This window comes from Apium graveolens, chromosome 9 (genome assembly GCF_009905375.1).
Source record: "Apium graveolens cultivar Ventura chromosome 9, ASM990537v1, whole genome shotgun sequence".
In the NCBI taxonomy this organism is placed as follows: domain Eukaryota; kingdom Viridiplantae; phylum Streptophyta; class Magnoliopsida; order Apiales; family Apiaceae; genus Apium; species Apium graveolens.
Window position 1 is genome coordinate 279,853,676 of NC_133655.1, and position 10,260 is coordinate 279,863,935.

At 39.1% G+C, this 10,260-nt stretch overlaps 1 pseudogene; it reads right to left on the reverse strand.

The window, feature by feature from the left end:
• Nucleotides 1-2,256: 2,256 nt before the first annotated feature.
• LOC141687348 (uncharacterized) lies at nt 2,257-2,474 on the reverse strand (annotated as a pseudogene).
• Nucleotides 2,475-10,260: the final 7,786 nt, after the last annotated feature.

Genomic DNA, 10,260 nt, shown 5'->3' on the forward strand with positions numbered 1-10,260 from the left:
AGACCTGCAAGCACCGGGTAGTATGCAGCGACAGTTTTTAATCATACAATGTGTACTCGTAGTCTTACTTTTAGCGGTAGTCAGCTGTCCTCGTTCTCCTCTTTGATGAATGTGGTATCGAGGTTCAGTTCATTTGGAAAAAAAGAGGTAAGTCTTAGGGAAGACCATGCAAATGGTTGAATTGATGGCTTCGCTTCGATCTTTTCAACTGAACCTGAAGGAGACTTCGATCATTCAACTTTAGCTTCTGAAGGAATCATGTCACTTGGAATTCCGGAAAGTGAATCTTCTCTTTCAGATTCTGGCCTTGGTAGAACTTGTCATTGATTGAGATTTCGGTTGAAAAGATGTTAGGCCGGTTCCTCATGTGCCTAAGAAGTCGAGGCAATCCCGATTGAAGCCAATTCAAGATTTTCCTACTAAATCTTTTTTATAGAAATAGCACTCGATCAAAGGGGAGCATAAGCAAGTTCAGTGGTTGAAACCTCTGTAATCGATCGATGGGAACCTCAAAGCTGTCTGAGGCAGGAGCAATGTCATATTAGGCACTTCCGCAGCATCAACTGGTACAAGGAAGAGGCACGATAGCGAAGAGAAATCCATCTCAATCTAAAAAAAGCATTGCCTTGGGCATGCAACCCAAAAAGATAGAAAGACCGCCTGCTCGAAGAAAGGTCTTTTAGAGCCTGGTACCAGCCAAGCCCCCTCGATTCGGCAACAAGAGTTGTTTATGGAATAGTCTTTTGGTCGGCTTTCTCGTTCTTGAGCACTTTCTAGCCGGTGGGCTTTATAGCGGACCTGCCTTGCTGACAGGGAGGATATGAAACAGATAGTTGCGCTTGCCTTCACTTAGAAACTCTACGCCCCCTATTAGAGTAAGGCATGCTCTCGAAACTATATTCACTCGTTCTTTTCTCCGGCGATTAACCTATTCTAGAGCAGTCTGGTGATTAGCCTATCCCGCACTACTCGAAGCCTTCGTAAACTCATTGTCGGGTTCTAGCGTAGTGGGGGTTGCTGCGAGGAGATCCTTGTGCCAGTGAAGATTGCTTCTAATGATCGGGAAATAATAAATACAAAAACCATTGCTTTCTTTCCAACACTCCGGATAGGCGGAATGATCTATGTCCATCCCCAACTTCCTTTCAATCCACATCGGAAAATTGAGGCTTTCTCTACTGGGAGTCCTCAAAGGAGGAATAAGGCATACGCTGGTTCGATAAGCCAAGGAAAAACAACCGCCGCTTGGTTTTGACACTCAAGCGACCCGCCCTGCTAAACATCGATGCAAAGGTTCTATTTCACCACCTCTATCTACCCAACTAGTCTTATTTGATTTGATCTAAAAAACCCAACCTGGAAACAGTATCTCCCCCAGAAAACCCTCTATCTCCAAGCCCCTTGTATAGGTTGGGAACGCTTGGATGCCCCTACTCCCAACAAGCAAGTTGCTGGTCGGGATCGTGGAACTATCGCTCGAGAAGTCAGTAAGCTAGTCCTTGTTTGGTCATATAAGGATAATCGTTCTTATTAGGTCAGGGGTGGGTCGGCCATAGGTTCGAATTCTGCCACCTTTCTTGTGGATCATCCTGTGGTTACCGGATGATGGGAATAACAAAAGAAATTTTTAAATTAGCACGAAATGTCAATATATGAATTGTTTCATTATTCGTTATTTCCGGGTCTTTTCGTTGCATTCACTTACAACAAGAAACAACCACCAGCGTTTGGTGCAGCACTTGCATTTTGGTGCATTCTTCTTTCTTTCCTTGGTCTTTCGTTCCGTCATATTCCTAATAACTTATCCAATTACAACGTATTAACCGCTAATGCACCTTTCTTTTATCAAATCTCAGGGACATGGTCTAATCATGAGGGTAGTATTTTATTATGGTGTTGGATCCTAAGTTTTTATGGATTCCTTCTTTGTTACCGGGGTCGACCCCAAAGCCATAATGTCTCAAAACGAGGAGGCCATAGAGAAACTATTTTTTATTCCTTTGTCTCGAACTTCGTGAAGAACTCCATCCTATCTCTCCCTCGTTACGAACAAAAAAGTAGGGCTGCACCCCAGTTGTACACTCCCTTCGTTCTACGAACCTTTATTGATTCTGAACTTCGTTCGTGAAGGAACCGGACTTTTGACGGGCCAGCCCTTTTTTATGTTTATGCGCCGCTTTACCCTGAAAGGAAAATGAGTTTTGCTCCTCTGGGCGCTAGGCGCTCCCACGGTTCGCGAGAAGGAAAAAGGATGAGTCATTTGTTGCATCTGGCACGAGATGATAAAGAGAGAGATCTTCGTCTATCGATGAACAGCGGATTGACGGAGCTCTTGGCATTGCTTTATTTTTCTCTCATTTCATATTAGCGAGTTCCGACCCTTTTGTTCGAAATTTATTCGTTCGTACCGAACCACTTGCAGAATCAAATCCTGTTCCACAAGATCCTATATCAGCTATACATCCTCCTTGCATTTATGCCGAAGACGTCGCCAGTTCTATGGGCTTTGGCTTATGTAGATCAAAAATGATGAATGGGATTGTGGCACTCCACTCGCCGCCAATGCGGAAGGATGCCGCTGAAAAGAATGGAACGTTGTTTCGCTCTGCTGGATGCGTCGGATCCCGTATAACAAGCGAGCTCTTTACCCTCAAATTCAAACATGTGGGCACAAAATGCTATCCTGCTCTATTGTTACGTAGCAATAGAAGCCTGCTTATGCTACTTCGGCGGCGCTTTTTCGCCCTCTCTTCGCTCTGGACAGGAGCGCTACTGGACACGGGAGGGAGCAGGCGAAGCGTGTCATTCGTAATGGAAAGAAAGATACCACTACTTCGCCTCTTTGTTGGACCGCCGACGCGAACACAGTGGTCTCTGACCAGGACCAGGAACCAATTCGAATTTGGATCTTGACATGTCGGTGGTTTTTAACTGTAGGCATTTTGCCAGAAAGTTGGTGGGCTCATCATGAATTAGGTCGGGGTGGCTGGTGGTTTCGGGACCCCGTAGAAAATGCTTCTTTTATGCCTCGGGTATTAGCCACAGCTCGTATTCATTCAGTAATTCTACCCCTTCTTCATTCTTGGACCTCGTTTCTTAATATTGTGACTCTTACATGATGTGTCTCAGGAACCTCTTCAATACGGTCCGGATTGCTAGCTCCCGTTCATAGTTTTGCTACAGATGATACACGAGGAATCTTTTTATGGCGGTTCTTCCTTCTAATGACCGGCATATCTATGATTCTTTTCTCCCAGATGAAGCAGCAGGCATCGGTCCGTAGAACCTATAAAAAAGAGATGGTTGTGGCATGAAGTACTCTTGTGCACCTACGTCATTCGGCTCGCGCGCAACCCCGCCCCGTTATGTTATAGAAGAATTGAGCTTATTGCTGGGCTGGTTATTCAGAGCCGGCAATTGGCTGTCGGATTTCGTCCCGCAACTAGAAGAAGATCGCTTCGGGGGTCACTGCGGTGTGGCTGAATGTAGAACAGTCCGCCCTTACAGCCTTCGATCGGTAGATTATTTATAACTTCGGAAGATGGTCAAGGTAGCTTACCTCCAAGCCACTGCACTAGATGCGCATGTAGTCGGCCGAGAATGCCTCTGTTCTATACTAAAAGACTCATTTGAATGAATGGGGAAGTCGCTCTTTGATCTGCGGAATAAGGCCTACGAGCTCTCTCTTTTATGGCTCCACACCAAGGAACCGAATCGCAATGGATCGAAGCCCTCCTTTTCCTTCCAATTAGTGGGATTCTATCTCTTACTTGGAAAATTGTGGTCGACCCCTGAAAGGAATATGTCCTAAGTCCAATCATGTATAAGGATTTAGGAATAACTTTTATGTAATCTATTTTGATTTCATTGATATTAATAAAAGACTTGTTTTGTTTTTATTACGGGCTTTATCTATTTAAGTGTTTAAATAAGATATATCATAGTTTAGAGTAAAGCTTTTTATGGATTATGATGAGATCATAATAGTGAGACCTAAAAAGATGATAACTCTAAACTTAAATAGTTCCTGGTCATAGGATTACTAACTGGTAATTAATAATCCGCAAAGATCGGTACATACTATGCTTGCTTCATTATGAAGGATGTCTGTTCTCATAGACATTTGTGTGGTGACACTATAGCTAGTATGTAGGTGCTTATTATAGAATAAGTTCACTGAACATGACTCGCACAGCTGAACAACTGATGGAGTTCACTCATGTGTCAGCAGTTGTTCACATAGTGATAGTTGTACAAGTATCCTTAGACTTGAGGTCATCATAGTCATCTTGTGTACACTGAACTATGCTTTGGTTTAGTTCTTAGTCTCCGGGGACAATTATTAGGACTCTTCTGGGTATAGGAATTTGTACACGAAGATAGTGTATGATCAATAAAAGATCTACCCCTTCCAGTGAAGGAAGCGAATGTTCAAGGCTGATCCACTTATGCTAGTTCAGGAATCTCTGGCCAGAGTGAATGAAATTAGAAAGGAGTTTCTAATTTGCATAGAACTACGCATAGTAAATGGTAAGCAAGTGATTGAATTAGATAGGCTTGACACGAGATCCATGCCTTGTATTTAATCGGGACATTGTAGGGTAGAAGGAGTTTATTGTACGGTAACTATTCACTGAATAGGTTCTTGGTATTCTAAGCAGTGAATTCATATTATCCGGATAGTCGCGATATGCTGAGAAGTATCCCTCACGATGTAGAATAAATGTGATTAATTAATTAATCATATTTAATAAATTAGAGAGTTTATATAAATAATGATAAAATAGTTTTATTATTATTTATTTCTACTACCGGCTTAATATTGAACCTACAGGGTCACACCATAAAAAGAGAATGATTTAATGGTGGAGGAATTAATTAATAATGGCTAATAATTATTTATTTATGAAATAAATAATTAATTGGCAAATTTATTAATTGATTAAATGAGATTTAATTGATTATAAATTAATTAAGAAAAGTTCTTAATATTATTAATTAAAGGATTTAATTTTTGGAAATTAAATCAAGAGAGAGAATTATTTCTAAAGTGTTTAGAAAAAGGATTAATAATTAAAAGGTGTTTTAATTATTAATGAGAATAATAAATGGGATAATAATAATAATATTTATGGGAAAATTTCAGCTGAAAATTTTGCCTATAAATACACTATTATAGACCCTATTTTTATTAGAACCCACATCAAACACAAAACCCAAAAAGTTTGGAAAACCCAATTCTCTCCACCTCCTTCCTCCTCCTTAACATCGTTTTCTTGGTGGATATCGGTGGAGTGCTTCACACTTGAGGAGCAACAGCTAAGGATCTCTGATCGTTGTCTCCGAATTATTTTTAAAGATTAGATTCGATCCCTCGAATTTTTATTCATGATCTGTATGCTTTTATTTGGATTTTATATGTGTAAAAGTGTTTTTCCACGCCCCCGCTGCGTTAAAAATCCAACAATGGTATCAGAGCATAGGTTGTATGCATATAGATCTGTGGTAAAAATTTCAGAATTTTATGTGCTTGCATGAATTAATTATGATTTTTACAAGTTATATTATGGATTAATTTTGACTGATGAGAAATCGTTTCCCAGAATAATTTTGAATGTTGATCTGGATTCTACAAGTGTTGTAGATCGTCTGGGTATTTTTTTCATAATTTTAGGATGTATAGATTTTTTATTATGAATTTTTGAAGTTCTTGCAATTAAATTCGTAATTAAATAAATCATATATATATATATATTATTTGTAAGTATATATATATATATATCTATACTGCTACTACCTGTTGAATGCTGCACGGAAAGAGGTGGAGAAGCAGACAGGAACAGGACTAACAGGCGCGGAAATCGATGCGAGAAAAAATTATGTCGGCTGCAGCAAAAACAAAAAAAAAATAGGGTTGTAACGCATTCCGGGATGCGTTACACACCTGAGGCGCTTTCACGGAATGCGTTACACCCTTTAATGGCTTAAAAGGGGTGTAACGCATCACCAGAATGCGTTACAACCCGTCTGTTGATCTTAAAATTGATTTTCTGGGAGTTTCGTAACTCCGTTTTGGGCGTGCAATATACCGTTGGATTCGTTTTTCCGAGACGGATCTAATGGAGTGATCAATTTTAGTTTATATAAAAGTTTTGAACTGTTTATATTTCCATGAAGTGTTTTAAAGTTGTTTTTGACTGTTTTAATTGCTTTTAAATGCTTCATGTGATACATAGAGATGTATAATGCTTAGACTAATGTGCTAGATGATGTAACATGACTACCTTGATGTTTATTCATGTTGATATATGTGATATATGCTTAGTTTATCATGCGATGATAGATTTAGGTGAACTTAAATGAACATAAGGCGTTTGTTAGACAACCTAGTATAGTGAAATTGTTTCATAACCTTAATAATAATATTATGAATACAATCATGAGATTCTTGTGTTTATGAAACACGTAATTGAATATGAATTTTCGATATGAGAGAAAGGATGATTCTGTCAACAACAGATTTCTATCTGTAAGAAAGGGTTATTAAGTGACGCCTCTTGACAATGCTCCACCCGATCTGGGAATCGTCTGATTATTGATTATTGATTTGAAATATTTAATTTAAAAGGAAGAATCTCTATATTATATGATTATGATTGTAACGTAATATAATCCCTCTAAAATTAAATAATATCAAGTAGTAATTGGCCAATGATACAACGGGCTTGTGTCGGTCATAGCCTTCCAACATGACAGAAAAGTAGTTCTTATTTTTGAATCATTGTCGGTTCGTGCTACAGCCGAGGGTTTTGATTTCGAAATAAGAAATACTTGTCTATTACATAGAGATGTGTACATTGAATAAGAATCTAAAGGTCGGTACGTGCTACAGTCGTTGGCCTTTGGGGACTGATTCAACTGTACAGAATGTTGGGTTAAACTTGACTTAGAATATTGAGTTTGTCGTGCTACAGCCGAGACTCAATTATTCAAGAGGCTAAAGTTTGATTAGGGAATAACATAAGATGTAATTGACAAGAGTTGTCTGCCTATTGAACATTGCATGGCGGTTCGTGCTACAGCCGGGGTTGTGTAATGGAATGTAGGATCCCTATTCCCACTAGCATTATGAATGCTTAATTTTTCACGTAGGGGGTTGAATAAATTAGATAAACTAGTGGGAGCCACTTATGAATAAAGACCCGATTCATATAGTATTTTGAAATGAAATCGAATATTTGCTAAGTGTTATTATGTGTTTATCATTTACTGATTTACTTTGTACTTTATGTCTTCTGCACTATCACTCAGGAGCATACTAGATGCTCACAAATTGACTGGTCCTAATTATGCTGACTGGCTTTGAAACTTGAGAATTGTTCTCAGGATTGAGAAGCTGGAATACGTGATTGACTCACCTAAGCCTACTGAACCTGCTAGCGATGCGCATAATGATGAACATGTTGTGTATCGTAAGTGGATAGATGATGCGAATGTTGCTCAATGCATCATGCTAGCTTCCATGAACATTGAGCTACAAAAGCAACATGAGCATATGGATGCTCACACTATCCTAATGCATCTACAGGAGTTGTATGATGTGGCGGGGAGGACAGCTCGATATGAGATATCGAAGGAGTTGTTCGGCTGTAGGATGTCTGAGGGATCATCTGTGAATAACCATGTACTTAAGATGATCAATTTGATTGAACGTCTTGGACAACTTAGTTTTTCCATGGATGGGGAGCTGAGCCAAGACTTGGTCTTGCAATCGCTTCCGAGTTCGTTCTCGCAGTTTGTTGTGAACTTTCACATGAATAAGTTGGATGTCAGCCTGCCTGAACTCCACAACATGTTGAAGACTGGGGAATCAAATTTTCCCCCTAAGAAGAGTTTTGTTCTTCTAATTGGTGAAGGTTCCAATCCTACGAAAAGGAAGAGGAACCCTTCCAAGAAGAAGAAAGTAGGTGAGAAAACGCCGGTTCCACCAAAAGCTGAAGACCCCAAGAGCAAAGTTGTTTGCTTTCACTGTAACAAGGTGGGGCACTGGAAGAGGAACTGCAAGGTTTACCTTGCAGAATTGAAGAAGAAGGGTAGTGAGACTACCGCTTCTGATTCAGGTATGTTCATGATAGAAGTGAATATGTCATTTCTACTTGGGTATTAGATACCGCCTGTGGTTCTCAAATCTGCAATTTGTTGCAGGGACCAAGGAGAAGTAGGACTCTTGAGAAAGAGGAGGTGATTCTACTGATGGAAATGGAGCAAGAGTTGCTGCTGAAGATGTAGAATTATTTCATTTACATAGGCCTATGGGCAAGAATATTGTTTTAAATAATTGTTATTTTGTTCCCTCGATTGTGAGGAATATTATTCCCATGTTAGACTTGGATGGATTTTCATTTATTATTGAGAATAATGAATGTTCCATTCTAAGAGATAATATTCTTTATGGACGTGGTGCTTTAAATAATGGTCTGTATGTATGTGACATAAATTATTTCAGATTGAACAAACTAATAAAAGAAAAGGGATGATGAAAATCTCACTTTATAGTGGCATTGTAGTCTCCATTTAGTAGACATGGAGAGAGGGCTGCAAATTTGCTAGTAATGGTACACACAGATGTATGTGGACCAATGTCTACGCAAGCCATGGGTGGATTTTCATACTTCATTACTTTCATAGATGATAGATCTAGATTCGGATATGTGTTTGATGAAACACAAGTCTCTCAAAGTAAATGGTATAGTCTCCCAGTGGACGCCTCCAGATTGGTATCTGAAAGGAGAAATCGAACTTTGTTAGACATAGTTCGGTCCATGATGAGCTATGCAAATCTTTCAGTATTCCTATGGGGTTATGCATTGGAAACCTCAGCATATTTACTGAATAAGGTGCTTTCCAAATCTGTTCCTCAAACTCCGTATGAGATATGGAAAGAAAGGAAACCGAGTCTTAAACACGTTAAGATTTAGGGATGTCCAGCTTATGTCAAGTAAGTTGACCCAAATAAGCTGGAATATCGATCCGTAAAATGTAGTTTTGTGGGATATCCTAAAGAGACTTTAGGGTATTACTTTTACACCGATCATCGGGTGTTTGTATCCAGACATGCTACCTTCTTGGAAAAGAGTTTATCCTTGAAGGAAACAGTGGGAGAAAAATTTGAACTTGATGAAGTTCAAGAAGCACAAACTACTACGGATCAAGTGGAAACACCTGTTCTGACTGAACAACCTTTTGTGGAACAGCCCATTCATAGGTCAGGGAGAGTGTCTCGCCAACCTGAGAGGTATTATGGCCTTGTCATTGAGAATGACAATGAGTTGTCGATCATTGATAATGACGACCCTGTGACCTATAATGAGGCTATGAGTAGTGTTGACTCAGAGAAATGGCATAGTGCCATGAAATCCAGAATGAAATCTATGTATACGGTATACAAAAGATAGATTATAGTAGATGGCCAGGTGGAGACCTATAAGGCCAGGATTATGGCAAAAGAATTCAAACAAAGGCAATGGATTGACTTTGATGAAGCCTTTTACCTGTAGCCCTGTTAAAATCAGTTCGGATTTTGCTTGCGAATGCTGCTTACTACGACTATGAAATCTGGCAGATGGTCAGATGGTTTTCTTTCCAAGGGAAATGAAAACCTAGTGTGTAAGCTGCTGCGAACCATCTATGGTTTAAAGCAAGCTTCTCGAAAGATGGAACATTCGTTTTGATGAGACAATCAAAGAGTTTGATTTTATCAAAAAACGCAGATGAACCATGCGTATACACAAGGGTTAGTGGGAGCGCGGTAACATTTCTTGTATTGTATTGAATTAGAGTTGACATACATAACAACATAGCAGACCCACTCACAAAGCTACTTTATGAAAGTCACTTTTTTCGTCATGAAGACAAGATGGGTATTAGATACCAGAGTGATTGGCTTTAGTACAAGTGGGAGATTGAAAGGAATATGTCCTAAGTCCAATCATGTATAAGGATTTAGGAATAACTTTTATGTAATCTGTTTTGATTTCATTGATATTAATAAAAGACTTGTTTTGTTTTTATTACGGGCTTTATCTATTTAAGTGTTTAAATAAGATATACCATAGTTTAGAGTAAAGCTTTTTATGGATTATGATGAGATCATAATAGTGAGACCTAAAAAGATAATAACTCTAAACTTAAATAGTTCCTGGTCATAGGATTACTAACTGGTAATTAATAATCTGCAAAGATCGGTACATACTATGCTTG